Source organism: Amphiura filiformis, chromosome 19 (assembly GCF_039555335.1).
Source record: "Amphiura filiformis chromosome 19, Afil_fr2py, whole genome shotgun sequence".
Taxonomy (NCBI): Eukaryota; Metazoa; Echinodermata; class Ophiuroidea; order Amphilepidida; family Amphiuridae; genus Amphiura; species Amphiura filiformis.
Genome location: NC_092646.1, coordinates 58,984,659 through 58,994,689, shown reverse-complemented (window position 1 = coordinate 58,994,689; position 10,031 = coordinate 58,984,659). Strand labels below are relative to the sequence as shown.

General features: G+C 35.4%; 1 long non-coding RNA gene across 1 annotated transcript; it reads left to right on the top strand.

Moving 5' to 3' along the window:
- Positions 1–2,349: 2,349 nt before the first annotated feature.
- On the top strand, positions 2,350–8,020 carry LOC140140836 (uncharacterized). The gene is made up of 3 exons (XR_011857304.1): positions 2,350–2,424; positions 3,217–3,280; positions 7,573–8,020. It is a non-coding gene; the product is annotated as an uncharacterized lncRNA (long non-coding RNA).
- Positions 8,021–10,031: the final 2,011 nt, after the last annotated feature.

Below are 10,031 nucleotides of genomic sequence, written 5' to 3'. Positions count from 1 at the left end.
GCGGCAAGGTTGTTTCTAGACATCAATTAAGTAACTTAAAGCTTTCATGCTCGTTTGGTTGCATCAGCCAATGGGAGGACACAATTTCCACCTGTGAGTAATCAGGCAACCTATATTGAGATGTGCAGTGACCGTTTGGTGAAATTAGCCAATGGTTGGACAACGTTTTGACCGTGAGTGATTAATCAAACTTTGGAGCCAATGAGAAACAAAGTAATGTCATAGAACTGGAATGCATAACAAATGCTAGACTGGAATATGTTATATATAGCAATCCAATTACATCCCAAATGTATTACAGTAGCATCTGTGGCCCAGCTAATTGTCTCCGATTCAAGATTGAAGTCCATCGCTGCAATCCATCAGGTAAGTGTTTGCAAAAGCTACACTCATAGAAATGACTTGTTCGCCTTGTTGGCGCAATTCAAAAGGAGTAAGTTTGGACAACTCAAAAATAGTGTAAAGGTTGCCAAAACAAAATTTATTTTAGTTATCCGAACTTAAAAATGCTGAAAAAGCTCAAAAGTTCCGTCAACTAATCAACTTTGTTGGCATTACTTAAAAAGTTGATGTAAGTCGTTGCGTCAACTTTTTAAGTAATGCCAACTTCTGAATTCAAGTTCAGGGAACTTAGAAAAATAAACAAGGTTCAAAGAACCAATTAGTTGAGTTATTGTAACTCAACATGTAAGTTGATGTAACTCGTTCATATTAAGTTACTGGTACTTATTGTTTTGAGTTATTCCAATTTGGTACTTTGTTACTTAATTCACATAATTGGATCAATTTCTGCACAATTAGCAGTATTCAAATATTTATTTTTGTAATCAGTGCAAAATTTTGTATACTATAGCACACCTCTAGAAAATTATGCTAACCTAGGCTAGTTTCATTTTCTGAGTTGTAACAACTCAATAAAGTAAGTGCAAATGAGTGCGACCAACATAATGATATCGAGTCAGCGTTACTCAAAATTGTACGCGTTGGCATTACTCGGAGAGTTGACGCAACGACTTACATCAACTTACTGAGTAATACCAACGAACAATTTCTATGAGTGTAGGCCTGTGAACGGGTGGGTGGGGGCTTAGCCACTCCATCCCTTCAATAATTCGGATGCGGGGGTTGAATACCCTTTAGCCTTCAACAAAATATTGTGTCCGACTTTGAGTTTAAGGTTATTAATTATTTTAAACTGTTGTGATTTGGTAGTTTACAGCATATTACGAATGGTAGTGAGCTTTGGCAAGAACTGCATTGCTCAATTCATAGCGAGCGTGTAGAAGAATTAAAATATCACAGATATACTTTTAAAGTTGCTGCGGTTCTTGAGTTACGTTATAAAGAGGGCTGAAACAACAACACTTTTGTAAAACGTACATAACTCATTAACAACAATAAATTTGCAAAGTATACGATTTGTAGAATGAACTTTTCAATAATATATTGAACTAGATAATGAAAATCGATTTTTAGGTTGCTTCGACCAACAATACCTCGTCTGCCCTTAATTCATGGCTTTCAGCTTAACCACTAGCAGACTATGTTAGCATGCTGCTATAACATGATAATAAAAATGGTGTAGAAAGCTCAGCTTTGAAGATTATAACTTGTATATTGACTTGAGTCGCGGATTAAGTTTTGTTAAAAATGCTCTACTCTGAAATTGATCAAAGGCATATTCTTAATCAAATACTACTCATATAGTAACATTTTTAAATATTTTTTACTCGGTCAAATAAATCAAATTATAGTCCGTTCAATAAATTATGGGATCATTCGCTTGAGTTAGAAAATTTTCCTTGGGATTTTGGATCACCGAGTTTCAACGAATGAGATATTTGATCCCAGCTAAAGGATGCTACTTGCTCTAATTCTGACTTATCTGTCTTTGATTAGGATAATATACAGGGTGAAAATGACTGGTACATTAATTCTTTGTTGTCTGTATATTCAAATATACCACAAATAATTGTGTCATAAAAATTAGTTTAGGCATGGAGCTGAGGCTGTAACTTTTTTATCCAAGTAAAAAACACCAGTCCAATATGCGGGCCGGCGAAAAAAAAGATGTCAGTACTGGTATATTGTTTAGAATTTTTTTTATCAAGTAGGGAACAGATGATGTGCTGTTCCATTTGACACCCATAGACCCCCTATGGATAACAAAACCTTAATATTCCACACATGGACCCTATTTATAAATCGAGCCTACACCCCCTGTGTGGGAAATTAAGATCATGCCGTCCATAGAGGTGTATGGATTTCAACTGGAATAGCCCAATTTTGACTCATCTCATTATAGTTGAACATAATAATTGATTGCTTTTACCCTTACCCTTCGTTCCAGATTTATTCTCTGCTTGTCTGCATTAACCCTTTGTGTGACGTCATAGTGATCATAGTCGGTCCTGATAGTCCCAGGTAAGTTGATCAATACTTTTATTATTCGTGTAACTATAAAGAATTTCAAAATGATTAGTATTGGCACATACCTGGTGCACGCCACGACCTTATTATAAAGCATCGCAATAATAAGAAAATGTTGAAGTGGGAGAACGGTAAAAAAATCAGGTCTGTCCAAAAACTTTAAAGGTCATATGTTTTGCTCGGACAACATGATATCATTGGCAAGCTTATATTATAAGGACAATGAAAATGACTCCTTTTTTGAGAAAATATTCCGCAAAAACCAACTGTTAGCCGTGAGTTCCTTCGATTTGACCTAGAAACTACAGTGCGTAAAACTATGAACAGGGCCAGCTTTGAGAGAATGGACTGCCAACACTGTCAATGCACATAACGTTTACTGGTGTTTCTATCAGAAAACAACACTGAATCAAGTATCATGTTTTTACACATATGGATAAAATCAAACCGCTTTTTATTATATATTAATAAAATGCCCAACTTAGTGAAGACCGCTCTTTACATACATCAAAGAACATCAAAAGAGTTTTCTAGTGCTCGTCAAGTGTCAACTTGTAATGTAATAATTATTTTCTTTGAATGGAGTTTTTGCATTAGATATGCCCTTTAAACCCAACCAATCTGAAGGGCTAGACCTTGAGCTAGAAATCATATTTAGTCAAATTACCTTAAAACGCCTCCCCTGTAGAGAATGGTGTAGGATTTCAACTGGAATATCTCAAGTTAAACTCATCCCATAGTTGTATCATAATAATTGAAGTATTGTACTCTTATTTTTCGTTCCAGATTTAATTCCCTGTTCAGTATTAAACAGTTTGTGTGACGTTATAGTGATCCGAGTTCTACCTAGGTAAGTTGATCAATAATATTAGGAACCTTTTAAAACGCCCTTCGCAGGGCCGGATTTACCTTTTGGGGGGCCCTGGGCCAAGTTTTGGGTTTAATGTCGGGAGCCTACTATATTAGGATTGACACCGGTGACAGACGCATTACAGTTTTTTTTACATGTTTTGTTCCGATTTATTTATGACATTTGCGCTAGAAGCGCGCGAAAAAAATTTGAAGACAATTTTATCATATTTTGGTCCAAAACATGGTGTTTTCGGGCTGAAAAGGAACATGCATAGGGCAATTTTGGAGGCCCCCAGATTTTGGGTGCCCTGGGCCCGGGCCCATCTTGCCCATTGGTAAATCAGGCCCTGGCCCTTCGATAGGACTCGAATCAGCGATTCGAAACTTCTTTGTTTACGAGTCCAGATCTCTACCGCTGGACCACGGAGGCAGTTGAACAGAGAAGTGTAATAATAAAACATAAAGCCCATAATGCTATCTTCACTGATCTTTAGGCTTTTGTTTGCATTTTGTAAAGATAGATTGGCCGTTTTATGCATAAATAGCACGAACGTTTGCAAAAGGTCTCAAACAAATAATAAATACACTGATACGATGATGAAATTGCATAAGTCGGGATATATCTATGTCGCAATGTTTTGTTTTGGTTTTTGGTATTTTAACCTTAAATGGGGTCATTCGAATCAACAAAAGATATTTCAACAGTATAATGGCCTCATTCTTTCCCTATAGTTTTTTTTTTAACATGTATGTAAGCTTCAATAATGGTTCGCTGCATAATGGTAAAACAGCCTTGACTTTTAAAAGGGCGAGAGGTGCCATATTTACGGATTCAGGCTAAATTAAAAATTGGTATAAAACATTTGTTTTTTGATCGATTACAAAAATAAATTTGTCATTAAAAGAAATTGTATCTGTCGTGAATTACACTACCATTTTTTATTCCTAGGGCTTTTTGATTTCTTCAAATATTTTAATGATAGAGTGAATCCCCTGGCCCTCTATAATTACGCACAAAAGATTAATTATATCCAAATTAGTGATATTAATTTGTGCAATTATCACGCGCGCCGCACGTAATCGTGGCAGGAAATGGGGAGCTGGTGGGGTTGGGTTGTTAGTTGGGGGCATGTAATGCCTACAATAGTCGCCAGGTGTGGCAATCCATTTTTGACATGCCGTTTGGTCCCCCACCCCCCGTTGCACAACCCTTGTCTATTACGGGTGGATAATACGAGATTGTCGAGTGCTAAGTATGATAAGGATAATGAACTGAGTGCAATGCATTCGTCAAGATAATCGCACGCGCCGTGGAGTTATTGCATTTAGCTCGAGAGCCGATAGGCTCGAGAGCTAAATGCAATAACTCCATGGCAAGTGCAATTATCTTGACGAATGCATTTGCACGAGTACATTATCCGTCATACACTTTTGAGTGTATTAAAACAATAGGCAATATTAATTGCTGCATTCATTATATTAGTTTTAATATTAGGGAAAATATCTTACATTTTAAAAACACCGTCAGAAAATCAACCCCTGTACAAGTTAGCTATCAATGGTATCGATTGCGCCATACGTCATACTTTAGTAACTTATTCACGCATGGTTTGTAACCAATTGACTTTATGATTTTGATTTAAACTGTTGATCCAAACACAAGGAAATAATTCCTACCTCGGAATTTTCAGACGGTACTCCATCTTTCATCAGCGAGTGAGTGACTGTATCAGGTCGTGATTTTTCTTGACCTTTGACCTGATAACAGACTCGTAGACTCCTGAAAGCTTGAACCGGCCCCCGAGCTTAAAAAGCAGGGGTCTACGAGTCCGTTATCAGGTCAAAGGTCAAGAAAATCACGACCTGATACAGTCACTCACTTGTTGATGAAAGATCAGAGGAGGCTTAAAGGCATTCCTACAATGCACTATGATTGGGAAATTTGATCAATATAACCTAATTTTAAAGGCAAAGTCCCCATTGCCACACACACAAAATGGTCATTTTAAAACTGCAGCCAACGAGCTAATAGTTGAGACTTAGGACTGATATTTAATTTTCTTACAGGAAACATTCATATTGTCCCACTGCATTAATTTTATTCCTAAGTCTCGATGTTTTGAATGTTAAATAATAGGATGAAAACACCAGATATTTTCACACAATCCCAATGCAAGGTATGATCAACTGTACCACATGTGTACAAAAGCCAGACATACAAGGTCAGAAACCCCATTGGGTTGTGGGAATGTTTTTAAACATCCTCTGATGAAAGATGGAGTACCATCTGAAAATTCCGAGGTAGGAATTATTTCCTTGTGTTTGGATCAAAGGTTTAAATCAAAATCATGATTTATACCAACACAGATGAACTTTTGACTTTATGTTGTGATCATTTAATATCGTGGTTTCGAACACAGAAAGCACTGAACTAGTTCGATTTAGATGTCCGACTAGTACTACGGTGAATTGAGATGAGAGAAAAAACATATCAATATCAACTGGACTTTATATCTCTATAATTTGAACTTTTAAAATCTACTTACACACGACATTGGGATTTTACAATTTGTTCAGTATTATAAAGCATGATCATGATATTATGCGCTATTTTAGATATAGGCCTACATGTATTTCATTTGTAAAATGCTGAATATTTTGCAATGGTGTCATCTTGTATAATTATGATCTACCTGTTTAGAAGCTCGATTATTCTCATTTGATGTTTGATTTATTTGAGGTCATTAATCATAATTTATGACAATGATATTTGCAAAGTAGAACACCGTTTGTAACTATACCATTTTAACACCACAGAATGTATATTCGTACTTTTTTGATGGTATATATATCGAACATACAATTATATAGTTATGTGACCTCTGTGTCGAAAGCGCCACCTAACTCTACTATATAGTTATGTGAAAGTAGTATTTCTAGTATTTGAGCGTGCACGTATTACCTAGTTTCTGTTGTTTAGCGTGCGAGTTTTAGATTCACTGTGTTTGACATGCATATTTGTTTTGGTTCTTTAATGCCTCTTCTTGTACCAGTACTTGATTGGACTTGCATAGTAGCTCAGGGTGGTGGAGTGTTCTGCGTTTTGCCGGTACCTTGCGTCCGCTCTGTTTCCTCCCGGCTTGGTTCCCCACTTTGAGTTGCTGTGTGATTCCAATCTTGTACAACCATGTAATCGTTTGCCTTGCAATAGTGTGTATGTGTAATAGTATGTTAAGTTATTATGCTTTTAGATCTGTATTATAATATTTATTGTACTTGTTAGCTGATATAATATTTATATTTTTAATTATTGTGCCTTGGATCAAACTCGTATAAAATCTGATGGTTTTGCCATTATGCCGCCCTGTATTTTTCTCATGGTTGGATTATGTAGTTCTCCGTTTCCTTTTGTTGAGTTCTCTTCTGTGCCTCCGGCTGCGGAGCACTGCATGATCTGACTCTTGGAATCATTTTGCTTTTGATTTGATTCTTGTTTTTAACTTATTTAATTTTGTTAATGCATTGTGGTTGTTGCCATTATTATTTGTACTTGATTGGAGTTGCATAGTGACTCAGGGTGGTGGACTGGTCTGCGTCTTGCCGGCTCCTTGTTTTTGCTCTGTTTTCTTCTCCCGGCTCGGCTCCCCACCTAAGAGTTGCTGTGTGCTTCCAATCTTGTGCAATGTACCCGGTCATTTTCTTGCAATATTGTGTATGTGTAATAGTATGTTTAAGTTAGGCTATATATTGTTTTTAAATTTTTTGTTCCCTAGGTTTTATGTTTTGTAAAGCGCCCAGAGAGCTCCAGAGGCTATTTGCGTTGGGCGCTATATTAAATCTCTCATTATTATTATTATTATTATTATTAGATAATGCATTGTTTAGCGTGCAGGTTTATATAATTTGGGCTATGAAGGGTAGTTCGTGAAAATAATGTACGGGAGAAGAATACATAACGATGAATAGAAACGGGCACTAGAAGTGTATGTGGAAATAAACATATCAACCCCATGAGAACTCCCTGCCTATTGGTCCAAAACAAGTTTTCATTATCAATTGGACCAATCAGCAATATTGTTAGAATAATTTCCTCACGGAAAAAAATTCAAAAACTCCATTTTGATTGTTGATTAAAGTGAAAATATCATATAATTAACCAATCAGAGGCAATGTTAGATCTGCATGTAGTGCTGAGGGGGTTTTTATAAGGGTGTTGCAAAATCTAGAAAGTGACTACACTCAAGATACAAGTAACTAATTACCTGGTTTTATTTTGTTTTATATCAACAGATCATGGACAAGATTTGTTTTGTGATTCTCATTTTGGTGTTTTCACCGTTGCTTACCATGGCCCGGCCTGCAGAAGAAGATGCGGCTACTTTGTTTCTGCGTGAACTCCTCCACCGAGCTGATGCGGGTCTCGAACAACGAGGAGATCACCGCCAAGCTGACGTGGAAAGGGATTTTAAACAAACAAATCTAACTCAAGATCAAATAGACAAAATAACCTTGCTCTGTAAAATAATAAGTCACGACATCTGTAAACTAATCAATTATAAGCCCTCTAGATGCCCTCCCGGCTTTTGGTGTTAAAAAAAAAGCAAACTACCGCAAACAAAACTGCGTTGAAATTATTCAAGCTCATTCAAGCAATTACTTTTTGTATGTTGTTAATATAATTTTAATATTGACGAATAAATGAACATGAATAAAAGTATGATTGAAAGAAGAAAATAAAACAAATGATTTCGGAAATTATTATACTTTTTGGTTTGTTTGTTGTTGTTTTTTGGTGTGTTTTTTTTGGTGGGGGTTGTTGTTTTGGGGCTTTTGGGGGGGGTCGTCCATTTTATTTTGAATTATTACGGAATGTATATAATCTCCGATCAATAATGAACCTTGCCTCCGACTATGCTGTTCTTGCTTCGTACATTGGAAGCAGGTCTTGTGAATCATAGATGAGAGGGTGTTTTTGCGTATGTATTTTAATGATGAATATATTTTCAATCTTAAAGTTTTTAGTTTTCATAATTGCAATTTGCAAATATAATATAAAAATCACATATTAGTCTATAATTATAAAAGTATTGGATCATTTTAATGTTAATAATTGCGATGCCGGCGGGAGAGTCAATTAATAAATGTGTACCTCAGCGATTTCTGCGATTCCTGCATTACCATTTATGAATAAAATACAATAGCGGATTTCATTAGATTGGAAGTGGAACTCTATTTCGGGTAAAAAAACCTCGGTCGCCTTGCTAAATTTCACTTTTCCTATTTTTAACTAACCGTTATTTTTTAAACTTTGGGAAAACTCGACCGAGTTTTTTAATCAGGAAAATTTAATCATATCCACTTTGTTCATGAGTTAGATGAAAATTGGTGTCAGTTCCAATTTACAATGTAATTATTATTTGAATGTAATGTTAAAGAGAAGTTTTGCACTGCAGTACTGACAAGAACATTTAGTGGTAGTTCATTTATTATTAAATATGCCTAATTATACACTTACATAGGCCTACGTGTTTTGGCGCAACGTCAGCCTTCTATTCTTCAATTTTTTTCACAGGACGAAGATGGCGAATTCTATCATTCGATATTATCAAGACAGAGATTGCGTCTGACGTCATCTGTCAAAACAAACTCGTTTGTTTGTTTGTTTGTTTGTTTAAACGGTCGCTCCGTGTGGAGACACGCTTGGGTCCTGATGGGACCAGGCTCAAACAAAATGCTCAAGCCAGGCTAAAAAAGCCTTACAAGTGTCGTGATGATAACTTGTTGAACGCGCATATAGGCTACTGCAGTTACTGTCCATTTTCCTATACATAATTCACAGTACTCTCACCATTGACGCGTGACCTCTACAAACAGTGCATGTTATAGGTATAATTATGGGCATTGCCTAGTTAACGTCACTGTGTGAAAAATAACCGGCCAATATTAGTACTCTCTGAAATTCTAGAAAATATAGTTTTGTAACATGTCCTAAATTTTTAGCTAATTTAGGTGTTTGGAAATACTCGCACTTTGGTGTTTTAGTGTATGTTATAGGTAATAGGGCATTGCCTAGTTACCCAGCAAACACAAAACGTTTTCGACATCATTCGCAAAAGGTTATAAAAGGTTGTCAGAAAACGTTTAAATGTCGGGTTATATAAAGGGTATATTAAGAGTATAAAACGTTTTCATAACCTTAAAAAACATTTTTTGATAATCTACTGCTCAGCAAACAAAAATGTTTTACAGAAAACGGTTAAATGTCGGGTTATATAAAGGGTATAAAAAGTTTTAATAACATTCCAAAAACATTCTTGAAAACTTGATACAAAACATTCTAAACAGAATGTTATTTTGGGGTTGAAAAAATATTTTGCGAAAAATGTTTGCCTAAAATATTTTCAATAACGTTTTAAAAACGTTTTATATAACCCGACATTTAAACGTTATTAAAAGGTTTTGAAAAAACATTTTAAGAACATTTCTGTGTTTGCTGGGTTCAAATATTTTAACATAATGTTATTTAAGTATTGACACAATATTTGGCAAAAATGTTTGCAAAAATAGTTTACAATAACATTTTTGAAAACATTTAAAAATATTGTTGTAGTGTGTTTTCATACAAAACGTTTTAAAACGTTATCATGACCTTTATATAACCCGACATTTTTATGTTATTAAAAGGTTTTTACCTAAACCAAAAGCCAAAATATAACTTATTTAAAACGTTTTTAAAACGTTTTTGTGTT